The sequence below is a fragment of the Protopterus annectens genome, chromosome 4.part0 (genome assembly GCF_019279795.1).
Source record: "Protopterus annectens isolate FY-2018-M chromosome 4.part0, PAN1.0, whole genome shotgun sequence".
Lineage (NCBI taxonomy): Eukaryota > Metazoa > Chordata > Ceratodontiformes > Protopteridae > Protopterus > Protopterus annectens.
Window position 1 is genome coordinate 828,298,329 of NC_056733.1, and position 21,246 is coordinate 828,319,574.

General features: G+C 41.7%; 1 protein-coding gene across 1 annotated transcript in view; it reads right to left on the minus strand.

The window, feature by feature from the left end:
- PPIL2 (peptidylprolyl isomerase like 2) overlaps nt 1-21,246 on the minus strand; it is a gene marked incomplete in the record, with an annotated part of 2,081,325 nt that overhangs the window by 926,086 nt on the left and 1,133,993 nt on the right.

Below are 21,246 nucleotides of genomic sequence, written 5' to 3' on the forward strand. Positions count from 1 at the left end.
CTCTGGGGGCTGTCAGAGGAGTCCTCGCAAGCAATTTGCTCCATAGGAGCAACTTGGGGCACAAGCGGGCTGTCCCAGGGGCGGATGGTGGAAGCCTGGCCCAGTGCAGAGGAGGCGGGGCGGGCCGAAGCAAGTGCCGGGGTCCGGAGACCCTCAACAGAGCCCTCTCCACTACATCAAAAGCCGAAGGGCCGACCTCGACCAAAGGATCCGACAATGGCTCCCCTCGGATCCGAAGAGTGGATCGGAGCCGGCGCGGCACTCGGATCCGAAGGTACAGTGCGCTCCGACACAGACGGCGCCGAAGGGGCAGTGGTCCCCCCGGCTCCGGAGCTCGGGTCCAGGCTCCGAGATCGGGTCCGGCGCACTCGAGGCATGGTCGGATCCGAAGTACCCAGTACTATCGGATCCGACCTCCCCCCGGCTCCGAAGCTGCTCGGCTCCAGCTGCTCCGAACCCGGGAAGCGGGTCGGAGAAGGAGCAATAGGCTTGAAAAAGGGTGTTGAGCTCCCGGGGAGGCAAAGCACTCCCATCTGCATCTGGGCCTGGATGAACCTTCGCATCATCGGTCCAGATCAGCATCGAAGGCTATGGGTAGATCTCGGCGAGGCTACCGGTAGGCCTGGAATGCCTCCTCGATAGCCTCGCCGGAGATCGGGTCTCCTCCTCCTCAGGACCCGGTGAGAAGCACACAGGTGACCGGAGCCGAGAAGGAGGAGACCGCCAACAGGAGCCGGGGAGAAGCCGGCTTGGCTGGCGGGGCGAAACAGAGGTCTCGGCCCGCCGCTTGTGGTGCTTCTCCCTCCGGTCCTTTTTAGATGCATCCCTCTCCTGTCCTGAAGCGGGAGTTTGAGTCCCAGGAGCAGGAGGGGGTGCTACAGGGGAAACAGCTGCAGCCGCAGGAGTCCCGAAGGAGGCGGGGTCGGGCCGAGTCCGGCGGTAAAAGACCCGCCAGGACCAGCTTGGACCTCCGCTCCCTCAGTGCCCTGGGGTTGAACCCTGCACAAATGGAACAGCCAGATGTGAGGTGTTCAACCCCAAGACACTAACACCGAGTGTGGCCATCAGCCGGTGAGAGCTTATGGCCACACTCGGAGCATTTAGAAAAAAATGACTTAGGCTGGTCAGCCATAGTCAAAATTAACCAAAAAGTTACAGAAGTAACTTAAAACTATAACAAGCACACAGGCCTCACACACACTCTACGTACCAGCGAGGGGAGGGAATAAAATACACTACTGTAAATAAATTTAAACTAAAAACAGTCAATACACAAAGGGAACCTACAACTTTCACACAAAAAAGTTTAAAGAAAGCAAAAAATTTCAAATTTTGTACAAGAAAATTCCACTTAGCTGAGAGCTATAGAAACCACATCCAGTTACCAGCGCGGCAAACAAGATCTGAGGTCATGAGGGTAGAGCAGGGCATTATGGGTGAGGGGAGGAGCTGAGAGCTTGGATCCATAGCTGGAAACTATGCCGGTTCGGATCCGATATCGGATCCATAACCCACAGGTTGCAGACAAATGAATATCCTACTTCAGATCATGTGTTATCAATAGCCAATGTCTGAGAGAAAATGGACAGGTTAATTTTGAACTTGATGCTAAGAAAGCATTCAACAGATCTGACTGCACCTTTTTAATCAGAGCACCTAGAAAAATGGAATTTCTGGAGAAGTTTTGTGGGCTACTAATGAATACGTAGAGAGTTCTGCTACAAGGATTGCGGTCATACTTGGTTGTCAGAATTCTTACCTTTGCACGAGGACCTAAGCAAGGATGCCTGATGTTCCCTCTACTTTCTGGCATTTACTTTTAATCTTTAATACTGGGGTTAAGAAGATCACCAAACAAGGAGGAATGCAGTTTGGCTAGTGTGTGAAAATTTAATTATCTGCAGATGATACCATATTTACTTAAAAATCACTTGAAAGGGATCTGAATAAACTATTTAGAATATTGCACCAATTCAGTGAGTACTCAACATAAAAGAATAAATGAGCACAGGCTGTAGGCATAAACTTTATTTCAAAGTTGGGACATGAGACACAAAAATCTTTACTTGTGGAACCTTGGCAAAGTAAATACTTGGAGGTTGGTTAGATGGACAACTGCTCAATCAGGAGTTTCTAGCCAATGATGTGCTTGAAAAAAAAAATAAAATTAAGGTAAGGATATAGAAAACAATGATAATGGAATCCAATTATAAGATAGAAGGAATGCTGCTTGTTTCATGTATCTGTCGGTCCTTATCTCTGCAATGTAGTAGTAATATTCTAAATCAAATGTAATTATTTTTTTCATACTGTGGTTACAAATCCTGCAACATGTACAATGAACATGCAAGTAAAATGCAAACAATGCTGAATATAAGACTTCTTTGCAGCAAAACTAGAGCTAAATCAGGTTTCCCAAATGTATGCATATTTGCAGTGTTTTCAGCTTAAACAATGCTTTTACTTATTTGGACACTAACTTGCTGGACTCCACCCACCACTCCCCCAACCCCAGGAGACTATGGAAACAGGAAAAGCATAATCCAAACAAAGTAGGAAATAAAGATTGTGGGACCATAAAAACTAGAAAAAAAAAACAAGAGTCGGTCAGTGTCTCTCTTACTTCTGAAGGCTGTAAAGTAGAATTTAGAATTTACTTTCTGGGAGACTTTACAACTACGCTTTGGATCTGAAAGTCAGAAATAGAAAATCAAGCGTACCTTTCTGGTATACTTTCTTGACCCTTGATACCACAAACCTTGATCTATGGCAAACCAAATTCACCAATGACTACAAGTTGGGTGTCATAGTCTGTTCTCCGAACATTACAAAAATGCTTCAGCAAGAACTTGTCCTTACAAACTAATGGTATAGAGAGAAAAAAAAGCTCAAACAAAACATAGCAAGTGTAGCACTTTCACCTTTGGAAAACATCCTTCATCCCCCACTTATAGCACAATCAGTGCCCACTCTACACAAACATGGTAGTCAGGGATCTCAGCATATGGGTCAACAGTTCCCTCGCCTTTGACCACCACATTGCAACAGTACTAAGGCAATCCTTCAATATAACACGCATGATTTTCAAAATTACCAACTAATAAAAAATTAAACAAACTGAAGAAAAGCAAAGAATGGCACAGGACCAGGTGGTACTCAAACAAGAACCAATATTTAATCCAAATGAAGTAAGCACTTTCGTACAGGATAGTACCTGTACTTCCTCAGACAAAATTAGATTCACAACTAAATACATATATTTATATACTTCCTCCCAAGATGCAACCACAATGAATTAGAATCAAATGATCAATTAAATAATTAAATAATTAAGCAAACATAGTCAATGCTGAAAAAGAAAGAACAAAGAAAATATTAGTTGAAAAAATGCATATACAAATTAATGTGTATATAAATATATATATACAGAAAATACATATATATACACATTTATTATAAAAGTACTTATAAAAAATATATATATATATATATATATATATATATATATATATATATATATATATATATCCATATATCCACAATGTTAATCTGGTATGAAAGCGCTTACTTCATTTGGATTAAATATTTGTTCTTGTTTGAGTACCACTTGCTTCTGTGCCATTCTTTACTTTTCTTCAGTTTGATTTTCAAAAGTACCCATCTAGGTCAAAAGATGTTGTTGTCCCTTTATATTTATCCTAATTAGAGCAAATGAGTACATTACATAATTTAGCATGTACCCAGCAAGGCATATCATAAAGCTAGAAAGACCCAAAGGTTGGTGATGAAAACGGACCACTGGCCTAAACAACAGCTAGCAGTACAGTCTAGAAGCCCTATCCCTAATTCTCTGTTTTTCACAGACTTCTGGGTGGAGACTCTACCCTAATGATATTTTCACAGGACAAATGGCTACACAAACACCTGAACCAAGGGTCTGACCCTTCACTAACATTTAAATAAAGCACAGTGGAAAAAAGAAGTCAATATTCAAAGGTTACTCCTCTCTCTGGAATAAATTGCCCCTGCATTTTAAGCTGAGCAGCACCATGCCTCCTTGAAGACTTATCTTGATGGCTGGATGGGTACCCAGAAGTTCATAAAACAACAAAAAAAAAAAATACAAAGTACAGCCCAAATGTTGTATGTCTCAAAACAAAAATTATAATAATAAATCAACATACACTAGAACCAAAGTCACACACATATATATATGGGTCCCCTTCAGAATGCCGAAATTCAAAACCCATATGATCGCAGACCATATGTTCGAAGTTTTGAAATACCGACATTTTGAACGGGAAATCGCATACAGCGTGGACCGGGAGATTTCCCTTGTTCTCGCTGTAGTGTGATCTCTGAGTTGGTATATTTAAGTAGGGGGGTGCAGGGGGCATACACAATTTAATGTGTTTTTTTATTTTTACGGGTCTAGTTCACATTTTCGAACATTCAAATGTTTGATCATATGGTTTCGGCCATATGAATTTCGAACATTTGAGCATTCAGTTATGTGAAGTAGACCCATATATATATATATATATATATATATATATATATAGTAACTGCATGCTCATTTACCAACAGATACTAAATCATTCTTCGTTAACAACCACTAATTCAATACATCAAAATTAATTTAAATACCCATTTAATGTTTAATGCCGCATTTATTCCTGGAGAAGTAGCACTTAATCTTGTTTGCCAACTTAATTCCTTCATTTCTAATACGGAATTCAAACTACATCCTCTTAAATGTTCTGCCACATAATCCCTTGCAAAAAAAAATGCAAAGTTCCCAAAATTATTACATTAAATTAAATGCATGAATAAACCATTTTTGTAATACTTATTTTTCATAGAATTTACATGCTCTAAAAACCTGACAAGCAGTGCAGGAAGTGCTAATGGCTACGCTAACTATATTTGCAGAATTACATGCATCTCTCTCTTCAGGAATGAAAAACAAATCTTTCTCCATGCTGTCTAAACAAATGTTTTCCTGCATTAACAAAACTATACACTTTCCAGGTGCCATAAGGATACATCTCTGCCTTATTAGCTTGCCTCATTTTTGGCACAACTTAGTTGTCTAATCTTTTAAACTTCTGCTTTTACAATCTATAAAAAATAGATTGTTCATAATATTTTTCACCAGCTCTGGAGTCTCTAATCTTCCAATTCTGTATCACTGTTTGCTTAACATTTACTGCATACAAGCTGTACTTCATTGGACATCCAAGGGAATATATATTTTTTTATTTTCAACTTTTATTCATCCCAATGGATTCTGCATTTAAAATTGTTCTAATCCATGATTTATATATAGTCTCTTAAAACCTTGAAATTATTAACATTTTGCTCTATAAATCCTTCATTATAACCCCATTATGTAAAAATAAATGTGTTAAAAAAACTCAACACCTTCTGAAATACGTAATATCAAAAACCTTGTCTGTATGTCTCAATTACACTCAACGTGCAGCGGGTGCCTGCTAGCTATGCAATCAGCATTAGTAAATGGTGGCTTCCTATATATTTTAGAATGCAACATATTCCTTTTCAAATCTATTTTTAAAGTAATTTCCAATTAAAATTCAATTTAAAAGGCTACTAGTCAAATTTAAATAATCAATATATACTTGAATTAATCTTCTCCACTTTTCTAAGCAACACAAACATAGTCAAGAAATGCTTATGCGTATAAATTACTATCTGTTCTTTAAAAATGTCATCTAAATAAATATTGATGTATTTTGTCTTTATACCTCTAGAAGGCATTATAGGTCTGAATGGAGGATCACAAATATTTTTTACTGATCTTTGGTACCATAAAATCCCACTTTAGAATACCATCCTTTAAATAAATAAAAATCTCCACTGAAATATCATCTATTTGTAAAAGATCAAAAACTTCAAGATCAGCCACAGGATAAGCCTGACTTATACAAAATCTGTCCATCTTTTAAGTGCTTTAAACTTCTAAAATTTATCTCATCTTTATTTCATAACCAATAGTATTCACAGATATCAAGCTTGCTCCTTTATCTGCTTTCCTGTATTGTAGCTTAATGTTACTCTACACTTATTCAAACACACTTTTCTTTTCTTCCTTCCTGCGTTAATTTATGAAACTTCTGAGAACTCTCAGCAAGAATTTTGCCGTTTTCTTTTTTGCTAAAAAAATTATTTCATTTGAAAAGGGAAAAAATACAAAATAAAATATCGTAAAAAGCAAGAATTGTTCCAATATCTTCAATACATGATCTTTCAACTCCAGCTTATGTGGAGCACAATGATAGATTAAAGCTGCTTCTCTTTTTAAAAGTAAAATTTGGGGGACACCACCAAATCAGTTAATAAAAATGTTATAATTTCATTAATCTACAATCTACACACAATTTAAAATCACAATATTTCACATATTGTAGAAACACAGTGAGATGTAAATAAATTTGCTCATCCGAATGGAATAAAAGTTGAATGCCTCTATAGTAAGAAAACATCAATATGATAAAATTCATAATCACTTAAATTATTTCTCATGTAATTTATAACTTCAATGTCTTTATAACTTACACAACTGTCATCATTTCAGTGCAGTGAGTACAGTGTTACAGTCTTCATTATCACCATTTCTACATTATTTTGGCAAGTAGAAATTGGAAATATCTTGACTCTCCTATCCCCACCCCACCCCATACTGACTGCCTATTTTACCCAACTCACAGGATAGATTTATTACAGTAAAAACACTTCGGCTATACACTATCATTCCCATTACCTTTTACAGAAAATGTCATGGATGCAGGCTTATTCACCATCTCCCTGCTGCTCATCCATAACTTACTGCACTTGAGTGCACAAATATGCTACTGTTCTTCCTCAATTCGCCAGTCTCCAAAACCATGAAAATGGTCTAAGATTTATTTTCATTTTTAAGACTGGAAAGATATTTTATTCATTGAAACCAGAGAACCCAATTGCATTCCTGTGCTTCACGGGTTTGCCATGCTCAAGGATTGTAGGTATATTCTGCAGTTCCAAATATCTTTCTCAATGCTGTAACAGCAATTTGTTGTCAAAGTATCATTGTAGCCACTGAAGAGATTATTTCCATGAATGACTGCTCCTTCTACACCTTCTTGCAAGTCACCTTCCACTTCTTGGGTGTTATCTTTCTTCTTGGTACTAAAAGAAAAAGCTTTAATCTATTTGAATTGGTGAAAAAGTTGCTGTAGACCTTTCTGAAAGTCAACTTGTTGCTTCTCAGCCAATTGTGGTGATCTACACAGATCTTCAAAACATTTTTTCTTTTGCATCTTCATTATGAATGCATCTCCAACCCTCAAAACGCACACTGCCTGGCAAGTCATCTTCCTGACAATTGGATATACAGTCTCAGTTTTATAATTGTAGAAGTCTCTGTTAAATTGTGTCATAGTGCCTTCTTATAAATAGGTTTCTAAAGTGTTATTACTAAAAACCTTATGGCATTCAATCTCATACAATACAAATAGTAAGTCTGTCCTTATTTTATGTGCCAATGTTTCCAGTTGAACTTCACTGATCAATATCACATTATGCTCCAATGGGACTTCATTAACTTGAGGCCTACATTATCAAACAATCTAACCAAACTATAATAAACTGCACTTTTCTAGTAATTCTATTAGGAATCCTATAAAAATGGAGTCCCTTTGGTACTCTAACTTTAATTCTGGAATGCTGGCATCCAGAAACATATTCTCTCATGTTAAACTGTTTTAACTTTCTTAACTTTTCAAAACCTGTTATGCATCACTTTATCAAGGGAGTTCCTTATCCATATTCAGCTCCTTTATACCTTCATCAAACAGAGACTTGGGCATAGCAAGCAATTACGAACATTCTTATTCCATGGACGGATGTAATTTATTATTAGAGTTGCTGCCTTCAATATACAATGTTTTCCATTTGCTACAGCTTCCGCATATGTTTGATTAATAGGTACTTTCTCCTCACTGCAAGAACTGTAAGTCACCATATATTTCTGTAAAGTACTTAATGCCACACACAATTCACTCAGATGACTATGTAAAGTAAACTGGTTGCAGTTGTTCAAGGAACCCGGGGAATCCATCTTTAGTGTCCAGCAATTAAAAAAAAAATCACAAAACCAAAATTAATGAACAAAGCATGAACAGATGCATGGCACAGAAGACAAAAAAAAAACATACAGGGGAAGAAAGACAAGTGTAAAGCAAAAACAGGATTAAAAATAAATAGGTTTAGTATTCTCATCATTAAACTTCTTCAAAACCAAGTACACAGATGTTCTTTTATACATTTTGTTAACCATGCGCTCATATCAATATTAAATTATTCCCCATTAAATGACCACTGATTGAAAAAATGTACTTATTTGTAGTAAATACTGAATGCTTAATGCCTAGTTTATTCCTGGGGGAGATGTAGCATTTAAGCTGATTTGCCACCTTAATTCCTTCTTTTCCTGCAGTGCATTCTGACCACCTCCTGCTAAAGTTTATTGTATATAATCAATTAAAAAAAATGTGAGCTTCTTAAAAGTATTATGTTCAACCGAATGTCTCTATAAGCATTTTCAAATTGCCTATATTCCCTAGAATTTGCATGTTCTAAACTCCTAGCTGACGACTTTCATTTTTTCTTAGCACTAGTATAGCAATGCCCAAAAAAGAAGCATCTTTAATGCACCACTGAATCGTCTACATCTGGAAAAAAGAAGTTATGTCTTACCCATAATGTTCCATCTGAGTTGTTGATCATCTTCCATTCATCACTCATGGGTACGGTTCCGAGTCGGCCAAATACCAAGCTAGCATACACCAAACACTTGAGCCATGCTACTACCCACAATGCCCTTCATCCCATACCTCAGATCGAGTTTGCAGAACATATAGTAGAAATATATACTAGAAACAGAAATAAAGGCAGAGGCCATCTCTGCGCAAAAACCCTAACAGACCAAAATGACCCAAAGATCCGCCAGGAGTCTTTGGCGGGGTAAGGTGGGAGGGTGTGATGAATGGAAGAATATCAACAACTCAGATGAACATTATGGTAAGACATAACTTCTTTATCTGAAGTTGTTAATCTTCTTCCATTCCTCACTGATGGGACCGAGTCCCTAGCTACTACAGAATCTGGGTGGCCCTCATGGAAGAACATTCTGGAGTACCATAGAGCCAAAGGCAGCTCTTCCCCTGGAGATCAGATCCTATTTGTAATGCTTGATAAAGGTATGGGGTTTAGCCCAAGTGGCGGATGCACAAATATCATCCATGGAAGCCCTAGCATGAAAGGTGACAGAAGCGGTCACAGCTCTAGTGGAATGAGGTTTAATGCGGCCAGGAGCCGATTCCTCCAGAGAATAAACAAAGGAGATTTAATCCCTAAGCCATTTAGACAAGGTAACCTTAGACACTGCGGATCCCATTCTAGAGGCCGCAAAGGCAACAAAAAGCTGATCTGACTTACAAAATGACTTTATCCTGTCCAAATAAAAACGTAACTGTCTGTGGACATCCAAGGAATGGAGACAGTATTCCCCTTTGTTGGTATAATTAGGGAAAAACACGGGCAAGTCAATGGATTGATTAATAGAGAATTCTGAAACCACCTTGGGTAAGAAAGTGGGATTGGTGCGAACTGATACTCTGTGACTCAATGCATAATGCTTGCAGCTCTGATACACGTCTGGCTAAAGTAACCGCGACCAGAAACAAGGTCTTCCAGGACAGAAATTTCACATCACAGGTTGCAGCCAGCTCGAAGGGAGGTAGAGCCAAAGTTTGAAGCACGCTAGACAGATTCCATGATTCCACAGGTTTACTAATGGGAGGTCTAGAATGAAAAATCCCCTTCAGGAAGTTCTTACACAGACGAGAAGATATAATAGGAATTCCATCTGAATCATCATGGAAATTGGAGATGGCAGCAAGATGCACCCGAATCGTGGATGCAGAAGCCCTGTTAAGGAAAAGTTCAGTCAGGTATTGAAGAACCGTCGCTATTGGAACAAAGACAGGATCCAGAGACAGCTCTTGTGCCCACAAGCAAAAGCGTTTCCACTTGTCTTTATAAAGTTTTCTGGTAGAAGGTTTATGGGAAGCCAAAATAATATTTCGTATCGGAGAAGAGAGTGATTCAAGCCTGGCTACTAACGGAAGTGGAGCAACCAAGCTGTCAGTTTAAGCATGGTCAGATTTGGAGACGACAACCCTTGGGGGTGAGAAATGAGATCCTGACGGAAGTCCAGGATCCAAGGAGGTCGGAGCAGGTGTGGCTGAAGGAAGGGGAACCAAACCTGTCGAGGCCAGAACGGAGCAATGAGAATCATTCTGCTTCTCGACCGAGTAGCTTTCCTTAAGACCAAAGGTATCAAGGGGTGGCAGGATAAGTGTACAGGAGACCTGCGGGCCAATCGTGAGTCAGAGCATCTCTCGGGGACTCCCCGTGCAGAGGAAAAAGGACAAAGTAGCTGCTGCACTTCGTATTGGAGGGGGAGGCAAACAGATCACAGCAAGGCCGGCCCCAGCGGCTGAAAATTTCCTCCGCCACTCTCGGGTTGAGAGACCACTCGTGAGGAACCAGGATGCATCTGCTCAGCCTGTCCACAATCACGGTGGAACTCCCTGGGATGTGTGTAGCAATCAGAAAACGGTTGGAAGCTATCGCCCACTGCCAAATTTTCATAGCTTCGTGGCAAAGGGGGTAAGATCTGGTCCCTCCCTGCTTGTTGATGTTCCAGATCACAGGCATGTTGTCGGACTGGATAGCAATCGGTCCGAGAGGAAGAAGAGGACAGAGAGCTTGTAACACTAGTAACACAGCTCTGAGCTCTACAACGTTGATATGTAAGTCGACTTCTAGAGGAGACCACGTGCCTTGAACAGATTTTCCCTGAAAGTGTCCCCCCCACCCTATCAAGGAAGCGTCCATAGTCACCGTGGTGTTGGGATGAAGAGGTTGAAAGGGGCGACACCAAAGACTTTCGTCCATTCTCCTCCACCAGAGGAGATCTGTTTGCAGAGATCGGTGATGAGGATTAGTGCATTCAAGGGATGATTGTGCATCCATTGAGTTTGAAGAAGCCACTGTAAAAGGCGCATATGAAGTCTGGCCAACAGAACAATGGGAATGGCTGCCGCCATGGAACCCAGAGCTTGCAGAACTTCCCTTGCAGACACTTTCCTGCGGTTGAGTATCACTTGCACTTGTGTTCCTGCGGTTGAGTATCACTTGCACTTGTGTTCTCAGTCTTAAGAGCCTGTGATGAGGAAGAGATATTAGGCCGAGCTGAGTGTTGAACATAGCCCCTATGAATTCCAGTTGTTGTGAGGGCTGAAGGTTTGATTTTTCCCAATTGATAGTAATACCCAGAGACTCCGCCAGAGACAGAGTGTAGTGAAGGGCCCTGGTCAGTAGACGCTCTGTGAGGGCAGAGAGGAGTCAATCGTCCAGATAAGGAAACACCTGGAATCCGTGAAGTCTCAAGTGAGCTGTCACCACTGCTAGACATTTCGCGGACACTCTGGGGGCCGTCGAGAGACCGAAAGGCAGGGCTCTGAATTGAAAATGATTGGCTCCCAGACAGAAGCGCAGAAGTCTCCTGGAGCGTTTGTCCATTTTGATGTGGTAATACGCATCCCGGAGATCTACAGAGCATATCCACACACCCTCCTGGAGGGATGGATTGAACAGTAACCATGCGGAACTTGGTCTTCATGACTGACTCGCTCAAATGACTGAGATCCAGGATGGGCCTCCAGTCCCCATGTTTTTTGGCACCAAAAAGAGTCTGGAGTAGAACCCTAATCCACATTGATTTGGAGGGACCTGTTGGATGACTCGCTTTAGAAGAAGCTTCTTGATTTTGGAAGCTGCCTCCTCCCCTTGACTGGGTGGTACGTCGGGAAGGGAGAATTGAGGTCTTGGAAGGATTTGAGAGGAATGTGATAGCCTCTGGTGATAATTCTCTGCACCCGTAGATCATTGGTAATGGAGGACCAGGCTGTTTGGTGCAGAGAGAAATGCGCCCCGACTGCTTCCAGAGGAAAGCAATTGGACAATGCTTCAGGAGCGCTGATAGGGTGTCTACCAGAGAAAGAATCTCTGGAGTCCTGATTCCGGTAACCCCGTCTGCCCTTAATGGGCATCTTCCACCTTCGGACCCCCCTCTGCCTCTAGAGGAGTCCTCACCATGTGCATCATGAAAGAAACCTTGCGACTTCTTGTGCCACAACTTTCCACTCCCCTGGTTCCTGGAGAAGGAAGGCTGAGGTTTGGAGAAGTGCAGGCTCATGGCAGACAAGGTCTTTCCGTCCTGCTCGCACTTGGCCAAAGTATCCTTGACCTTAGAACCAAAGAGCGTGGAGGGCTCAATAGGGGCGTTCAAAAAGGAAGACGAAGGAATCCGGTAGATCAGAAATGTGCATCCAGGCATGGCGTCGGACAACCATGCCAGCACCTGCTGTTCTAGCTGCTCCTTCGGTTGCGTTGAAGAGTAACCTCATAGAGGAATTCAAAATCGCTTCAAGGGTGGCAAGTTGGGAAGCCACTTTGTCATGTGCTCCATCCGACACTTGACCAGCGTGGCTACCAGAGAGTTCAGAAATAAGGTCCCTCTGGAGTCTCGTAAAGTGTGCCAGGAAATTCAGCGAACTCATGGCAAAGGTCGCTGCAGCAAAAACTGGCTTCCCTAACCTGTCCACCGCCCGGGACTCCCTGTTGGGCGGATGAACAGCAGGACTCTCTTCCGCCAGGTCCTTTTTTATGGCCGCCACCACTACCACAGCGTCTACTGGCAAGCCTTACTACGAATGAGGTTGATCCTCTGGAGGAGAAAGTACATTGTCTGATCTCCTGGGGACAGCTTCTACTGAATCCGGACTCTTCCACGCTCACTGCACGATGAATTTGACCAACTCATCTGCAGGAGGGGTCACTCAGGAAGTAGTGGGCCCGGAGTGGAAAGCTTGTAGGAATACGGATTCCTCCGGGGAAGGGCTGGAAGATTTCCAGTCACCCTGCTGACTCCAACTCTCCAAGATATCCCCAAAGGAAACAGCATCAGGGGGTGATCTAGGAGAACCTTCCCCATCATCTTAATCCATATCCTCAGTAAGGGACTCTTTCAGGTGAGTCCATGTGTTTTCTTTTGCACACCCTCTTCTGAGGGGGCTCTTCGGTGAGGATGTCCTTAGAGGACTCTGAAAGGGGGGTGCTTTGGATCAGTGGTCCCCTGCTAAGGGCCGGCGATAGCTGAGTTAGGGGGAGAACCAAAGGCAGAGCTGAAGGAGGGGGATTGCTAGCCGCCAGCGCCCTTTCCATAATCCGGAAGACTGGCCCACCCAAAGAGGGATGGGAGGACTGAATCGGAACTGGGGTCACACCCGCTCCGAATGGCCCACCTCCGAGACTGGAGTTTGAGAAGGGTTCGGTGCGGATATAACTCTCGGATCCAACACGGGAACCGAAAGGACCGCTGGTGCTGGAACTGAGTATTCCACCCGCAAAGCAAGGGGTTGAGTAAGGTAGGATGCTGTCGGAACTGACACCCACCAGGGCTTAGATGCTTCAGGCATCATAATAGTCAGTGCCAAAGGAAAGTGTCCCGTTGAAAGCAACAGACAAGGGGGCCTTGGAACTGAAGGATCCCCAGCAGGAGAATATGAAGGAGTCGAAGGAGGAAAAATCCCAACACCCGGAGAGGAACAGGGTCTGGAGATTCCTCTTGCAGTCAGTACCTGATCAACGAGACGAACAATGTCCAGTTCGCAAACGCTCCTGGCAGACCTAACTGATATCCCAGAAGGGGATTCAGGCCGGTCCAGAAAGGGACTGTAGGCTTGTCCGGCAAACGGGTCCACAGAAGATGAATACCTGGTCCGTAGTAAGGAACTCAATAGAGACGAGGATTCTGATTTGAATTGCGTAAACGGTAAGGTTGGCACCAAGAGGGGGCTCAGAGCCGAAGTCACACTCGGAGTAGTAGTCACAATCGGATCTGAGGTAATCAGAGCCGGTGTCTGTAAAGTTGAGTTCGGTGCCGAGGTGTCCAGAACCAGACTGGTTGGAAGTGAAGTAATCAGCTGTTCAGTAGTCGTCGGTGCCAAGCCCGGAACTAACAATTCAGACTTCCCAGAAACTGCGCTCGGCGCCAAAATTGGTGGCACAGAGGCAGCGAGCCGATGCTCAGAGGAAGATGGGTCTTGCCCCTGTCACCAGCTGGTGAAGAGGGGTCTGAGCGGGGACGCTTCTTGACCTTGACTGCAGGGGTTGAGACCTCCACAGAAATAGCCTCCGAGAAGGGAAAGGAAAGCAATTCTTTCAGAATCAATTTGTTGCGCCGTTCATTCAACGTCCGTTGACTAAAACTCGCACAAATATCACATGGGGGAGTCGCAGAAAGGTGCAAAATGCCTAAACAATAAATGCATTTAAAATGCAAGTCGCTGTTCGGTAATTTACCACTGCATGACGTGAAGTGTTTAAAACCTGAAGTATCCTTTTTCTCTGACATACTAGCACTCACTCAGACCAAAGAAGAGAGGGAGAGAAAGGCAAAACTACCAGCAATGGTATGAAGAATTACCACGAGGGTGGTAAAAAGTAAGGAAAGGCAAGAAAATACCAACAATGGTAAGAAAAGGAATACCTGTGGGTAGAGCTAGACTATGAGAAAGACACTAGTAGAAACATTAGTGGAGAAATACACAGTTTATAATGTCAAAACTACTTAGCTGGAGAGCTCAGTGAAAACGCTGCTATATTGCTGCACGGCAACCGTGATCTGAGGTATGGGATGAAGGGCATTGTGGGTAGGAGCGTGGCTCGAGAGTTTGGTGTATGCTAGCTTGGTATTTGGCTGACTCGGTTCCGAAGGTTTGGAACCGTACGCATCAGTGAGGAACGGAAGAATATTAACAACTTCAGATGTATATATTTTTTGTTTTGCACTTAAATTAGTGTGTGTTAGAGCTAGTTTCACAATGCTCTATGTTTTGTGCTGTGGCAGTTTCTTTTTCATTTACAACTTTTTTTTTACTAAGCAATCTACTAGTAAAAGAATTGTTCTGGGTAAAATTTATTATTAACTGCAGGGTACTGTATTTTAAACTGGCCGAAGTGTTCTACTTTGTTTGTTTAAACTCAGTGTGTTTGCAGACATCTAAGCTCTACTTGACAGGGCTGCAACTACATCAGCATGCCTGTAGCCATCTACTCAGACATGAAACCCCCTTCCCGCAACATCCTTATTCGTGTGTGCTAACCCTAATCCTGCACTTTCTCTTCAAAAAAAAACCTTTTCCGCACAGTACTTTTATTTAGAGAGGGCAGCCGTGGTGGTGCAGCGGTTAGTGTTGCCTCACAGCAAGAGGTTCTCCGGTTTGATTCTTGGCTGGAGTGCCTTTTGTGCGGAGTCTGCATGTCCACCCTGTGGTTGTGTGGGTTTCTTCCAGGTGCCCCTGTTTCCTCCCACATCCCAAAGACATGCTGTAGGTGGACTGGATACTGTAAACTTTTATTCAGACAGACAAATTATGTCTGACGACATTTGTTCATGGTTTTCTTTTTTTTTTTTTGTTTTAATAAATTTTTAGTTAAAATGATCACAAAAGTAGACTGGCTGCTTTTCTTTAGCAATTAGTTTAATGTGGGATATGGGTGTTTTTTTTTTTGTATAATGCGAGTCCAAGGATTTTAGCTATTAGGAAAATGTCTTGCTATCCCCACCCCCTCCAAGATTATGCCATTTGGTATTTTCTGCACTGGGAGTGATTAATGATACTCAGAGAGAGTCATCACTTGTTGATGTGAACAACCAACAAAAACATCTCATGATAAAAACATACTGTATGCAAAATCCATCAACCTCTCCAAATGGACAATCAGACCTTGCTGCACAAACACAAGAAACACTAAACCTTACCTCCAAAAACAGCTGTTTCTGTCACATACCAAATCCCACCTCCAGCAAACAACTCTTGCTGCGAATATCAGAAACCTGATTAACTAAATCAGTTTGAAAAGCATGTTACCAGCTTCCTGATGCAAATCACAGCAACAAGCATGCCCAACAGCCCAAGTTATTTGTAGCGTTTCTTGCCCCAAACCCTTTACGTATACATACTATCTCCATGGTCAAACAACCAAAGTGATACTACTAATATTTACACTGCAACTGTCAAAGGACAATGAGTCAACTAATGCACAAACTGACAGTATAACTTAAGCAGGCAGATGTCACATACTATTCAACATGTTTAGTTGACAAACTCCATTGTGACTAAATATATAAAATGCATACACATTCAAAAAAACTGTACTGCCCCAGACACAACCTATAGTGAAATATAAGAGCTCACCTTAGAAATAGTTACAGCACTAAAGAAAAAATCAGGAAAGTAGTAAGTTCAGTGAGATCAAGACTGATATGATCTATACAAGATCAAATATTGACCTGCTATAAGTATAATCCTGATTGTTTCTTTTGTGATCTTCAAACATTCTCAACAGGTGTATCTGCCTCTGTCATTTACCCAACCCAATTCCAACCCACCCACCCTAACTATACATTTACTCTGTGCAAGTTAATTAAAAACCCCTCCCCAGAATATGTTACCTACTCCGTTAATCATCTTAATCTTTCTATGCATATCAGACAACCACTATCCTTTTATCTCTTTCCCAATCCTTCCTTTTGCCTATAAAATACTTTTTCCTAAACTCTAGCCTTCTACCACCTCTCCCCAATCAGTAACTCGTATAAAGAAAATGCTGCTCCTTATATTATTCTCATACTCTAGTACTGACCTCCCACTTAAGCTATTACTTTCCCTTAAACTATACTACCACAACCCCAATCTCCAGCCTCGTACTTAACCTAGACAATTATAATAACTATTCTAGTTTATTTCCTAACCTCTTGTATCACTCCACAACCTACTTAACTCAGACAATTAGTTAATCTCCTGACCTCTTAAATCACTCCACTAGTCTTGGTCTTATAAACAGAATTCTTTACTGTGAACACCCCTGCCTCAAAACAAAATATCCAATCATGCTCACCGTTAAGAATTACTCCAAATTTTTCTGAAGTCGTCAAAAATTAATTACGTGTGGAGATTCACCTAAACCCTGACCCTACTAATCTAAACCCAAACCTCTGCACCACCAGTTCCTACAAGCACCTTAACAGCCCAGATAACCCCTCCATCAATTATAAACCATCCTTCTTGTAATGCATCCTTTACTCCTTATACAAAGTCATTTTCCAACCAATCCAATTCCCATTCCCAGACATTTCATTTTCCAACTCCGTCAAGCACAGGTCCATCCAAAACTCTAACATTAAATCTGAAAATTTGTAATAAAAGTACAGATCTACATACCTGGATATCACCCTGTTCCCTCGAAATCCTAGTCATTACTAAATTATGGTTTAAATCCAATATAAAAGATACAGAAATACTACTTGCAGGTTAAAACATGAGGACTGACTGACCCACACAAAAAGGGCAGAGTCACTCTACTGCTCCTATAACTTCTCCTCCAATTCAAACCTCATTCTCAAATTTCACTCAGTCAAAATACTCATAATACTTTTAAAGATAAATAAAAAAAAAACACACTATTGTTGCACTTTACATCACACTAGAAACAACATAATCTTATTCAAAGAATTTCTTTCTTGGGTATCTAATACTATTAGTTAGGAAAAAAATCATTCTGGGTGATGTTCATAGGTTGGTACTAGGCTATCAGCCCTAGGACCTATACAAGCCTAGCCATAACAATTCCCTGGCTATTTCTTCCCACATTATTTACTTTCCTGGACCCCTGTCTAGCAGGGCGACTGACATGATCCCTGGGGTGAATTTCCTTTCTCCCATCCAATCGTCAAGGTTCCTCTTGAAGAGGTCCAAAGAGGCACTCTGCTTGACATGTATGGGCAATCTATTCCAGAGTCTGGGGAGTCAATATTGACTGGCAAAATGCAACCTCTGACAGTCCTTCATCCTGCATAAATGTATTTGGTCTGTCTCAAATAACAACACTTAAGAGATACTACAAAAGCAATAAGTGCAAAAATGACTGGATTTTAATCTCAGACCCAAGTAAATATATCAGTGGAACCTAAACTTAACTCCCTAAATGGCCATTTCCCTGCTTTCATACACAGGCTTAACACTCATCACCCCAATACCAACCAACTTAAACCAACCAGAAATCTCACAAAATTTACAGCAACATATTCACCAGTATCCTAAGGTCCTTCAACTGGCCAATATTCAAAACTCTCCCTAAATACCCTTGCCCTCGACATAGAAAAAGAGTAAAAATAAAACACTCCATCCTTAGCAAAAACATTATGCATACCAAAGAAAAGGCTTGGAGGAAATAGTTAAAAAAATTTTCAGAGATACAGGAAACTTTGTAATCAAGCTAAAAAAACAAACACACAAAGTTAAGAAATAACACTTGCACCAACTACAACTTAATCACAAAAATGACACAAAAAAATTCTGGTCTTCTAGTCACACACAACTCAATCCTGGCTCAAAAAGATTTGTATCCTTATCAAACCTGCTCTCCCCCTCAAAATAGCAACTACATTTAATACATACTTTATACAGAGCACTACTGCCCTCACAAACAGAGCATCACCCTCCCCTACACACACCCGTAACATCACCAACTGCCCCCTCCATTACCACATTAACTTAGAAAAAAATGTGAATTCAAACAATCCTTAGCCACAAATGCTAACTTTACCATAAAACCTGTAAATATCTATTATAAAAAAACTGCAACTTAAACCTTGCTCCACACCTCTCACCTTAACACCTCAAGATGGCTGCAGAAGCCATATCTTATCCGGTAGCTACCATAATAAATAGATCCATACAGGAATCTTATGTCACAGCTAGCTGGAAAAGATCATGCCATCCCACTGCACAAGGGAGGAAACTCTACAGACTTCTCTAACTTTTGCCCCATTGTAATTCTCGCCCCCTCTCAAAAATCCTATAAAACTGCATCCATACTAAACTTCACCATTTCCTCTCACAACAGCTCCTAACCAGTACTCAGCATGGATTCTGCCCTAGCCTTAGTACAACCACTGCACTATTATCCTTTTTAGATAATATAAACAAGAAAAGGGACTCTGGCAAAAGTACAGTTTTGTACCTACCATAAATGTAGATGTCCGATAGGTATGTATCTGCAGTCATAACATATGGGTTGTCCTGCCTCAGGCAGCCCTTCGGTCGGCCGGATTCCAAAGTCTGGGTCTGGCCTCGGCTGATGTCGCACTTGCTCCGACGTCAGAACGTCTGGGGTATAAAAGCATCAGCTGACGCCATCTTCCTCAGTTTTTCTTGCCCCAGATGCCAGGTGCCCTCTAAGAAGGTTAAACTTGGAGAAAATGCCAAAAAATTGTAAAAATATATACATATATATATAAATATATTAATACAAACAAATACACCATAACAGATTCCCCCAGCTAGCTAATAGAGGGGTAAGCACCCTAGGAATACCACATAGGGGAAGGAGGGAGGGTAAACCTGACTGCAGATGCATACCTATCGGACATCTACATTTATGGTAGGGTACAAAACTGTACTATGTCCTTCAAGGATGCATCTGCAGTCATAACATATGGGTAGAATACCATAGCCAATCTTGGGGGTGGAGGTACTAAGAAAATGATGGTGTAGTTAAGAGACCCTGCAGGACTGCAGTAGCAAAGCCTGCTCTGGATCTGGAGTATAAGGGTAAATTGTAATGCTTGGCAAAAGTATGCACGGAGCTCCAGGTAGCAGCTTCTAAAATGTCCTTGGTAGCCACCCCTCTTAGGAAGGCTGTAGTGGTGGCTGTGGCTCTCGTGGAATGAGGCCTAATATTCACAGGAACAGTCTTTCCATGAAAGGAGTAGCAAAAGCGAATGCAATTTCCTATCCATTTTGAGATTGTCTGTTTGGAAATTGCTTTTCCTTGTGTCCCAGCAGCATACGCTACAAACAGTTGGTCAGTCTTTCTGTAACTTTTAGTTCTGTCCAAGTAGTAGCGTAATTGTCTATGGATATCCAGAGTGTGCAGAAGTTTCTCCCCTTTATTTTGTGGATTTGGGAAGAAAGTAGGCAAATGAATTGCTTGGTTCAAGGATACTCTAGATACCACCTTTGGCATAAAGGTTGGGTTGGTTCTTAATGAGACTCTGTCCTGATGAAAAATAAGAAATGGCTGCACTGCCATTAAAGCTTGTAACTCATATACTCTTCTTGCTGAAGTTATGGCCAGAAGGAATGCAGTTTTCCAGGATAGAAACTGTGGATCTGCCGATGCTGCTGGTTCAAATGGAGGAAGTGTTAGTTTTTCCAGCACAAAGTTAAGGTCCCAAGTAGGTAAAGGTGGTCTCCTTAGAGGATTGATGTTTTTGATTCCTCTGAGAAATTGTCTTAAGAGGGATGAAAAGACAGGAGGATTTACATTGTATTCTGCTGAAATTGCTGAGGCATGTATTTTAATGGAAGAATAAGACAGGCCATCGTGGAACAATTCTGCTAAGTATTCCAGTATATGTGCCATGTTCATCACTGTCACATCAAGGCCTTTTGTTGTGTTCCAACTGAGAAATCTTTTCCATTTTGCTGAGTATGCCTTCCTTGTGGAAGGGCGGCGAGCTTCCATAATAATGTCCTTTACCCTCTGGGATAAGCTGTCCTGGGACGGAGTCATGGTATTCTCCAGGCAGTTAGCTGCAAGGTCTTTAGGTTGGGATGCAGGATCTTGTAATTTTTCTGCGTCAGAAGAAGAGGCCATAATGGGAGAGGCCACGGTTTCGTCTGTGATAAGCTCTTCAACAGTGGGTACCAATGCTGCCTTGGCCAGTCTGGAGCTATAAGAATCACTTTTGGCTGTTCTGCCCTGATCTTCAGTAAAACCTTGGACATTAATGGGATTGGTGGGAAAGCATAGACTTTTTGGGCTTTCCAGCTGAATGAGAGAGAGTCCACCTTCCATGCTTTTGGATGGTATGTCCTTGTGCAAAAAATTTTCAGTTGATGATTGTGGGGTGAGGCAAACAGATCTATCTCGGGCCTTCCCCATGCCTGTGTTATGAGTAAAAAGATGTCTGGGTGCAGCATCCATGGTAGTTCTGCTTAAGCTGTCTGCCAGAGTATTGTCTTTCCCTGGCACGAACTGGGC